This window comes from Bison bison, unplaced genomic scaffold, assembly GCF_000754665.1.
Source record: "Bison bison bison isolate TAMUID 2011002044 unplaced genomic scaffold, Bison_UMD1.0 scf7180017864489, whole genome shotgun sequence".
Taxonomy (NCBI): domain Eukaryota; kingdom Metazoa; phylum Chordata; class Mammalia; order Artiodactyla; family Bovidae; genus Bison; species Bison bison.
In genome coordinates this window covers 5540639-5541633 of record NW_011495048.1, presented here as the reverse complement: position 1 = coordinate 5541633, position 995 = coordinate 5540639, and positions in this window count along the sequence as shown.

The window sequence follows — 995 nt, the reverse complement described above, 5'->3', positions numbered from 1 at the left end:
TCCCAATCCCTCCCAGCATCAGAGTCTTTTCCAATGAGTCAACTCTTCGCATGAGGTGGTCAAAGTACTGGAGTTTCAGCTTTAGCATCATTCCTTCCAAAGAACATCCAGGGCTGATCTCCTTCAGAATGGACTGGTTGGATCTCCTTGCAGTCCAAGGGACTCTCAAGAGTCTTCTCCAACACCACAGTTCAAAAGCATCAATTCTTCAGCACTCAGCTTTCTTCACAGTCCAACTCTCACATCCATACATGACCACTGGAAAAACCATAGCCTTGACTAGACGGACCCTTGTTGGCAAAGTAATGTCTCTGCTTTTCCATATGCTATCTAGGTTGGCCATGGAGAAGGAAATGGCAACCCACTCCAGTGTTCTTGCCTGGAGAATCCCATGGACGGAGAAGTCTGGTAGGCTGCAGTCCATGGGGTCCCACAGAATTGGACACAACTGAAGTGACTTAGCAGCAGCAGCAGCAGCATCTAGGTTGGCCATAACTTTTCTTCCAAGGAATAAGCGTCTTTTAATTCCATGGCTGCAGGCACCATCTGCAGTGATTTTGGAGCCCCCCAAAATAAAGTCTGACACCATTTCCACTGTTTCCCCATCTATTTCCCATGAAGTGATGGGACCAGATGCCATGATCTTCATTTTCTGAATGTTGAGCTTTAAACCTACTTTGTCACTCTCCACTTTCACTTTCATCAAGAGGCTTTTTAGTTCCTCTTCACTTTCTGCCATAAGGGTGGTGTCATCTTCATATCTGAGGTTATTGATATGTCTCCTGGCAATCTTGATTCCAGCTTGTGTTTCTTCCAGTCCAGCATTTCTCATGATGTACTCTGCATATAAGTTAAATAAACAGTGTGACAATATACAGTCTTGACAAACTCCTTTTCCTATTTGGAACCAGTCTGTTGTTCCATGCCCAGTTCTAACTGTTGCTTCCTGACCTGCATACAAACTTCTCAAGAGGCAGATCAGGCGGTCTGGTATT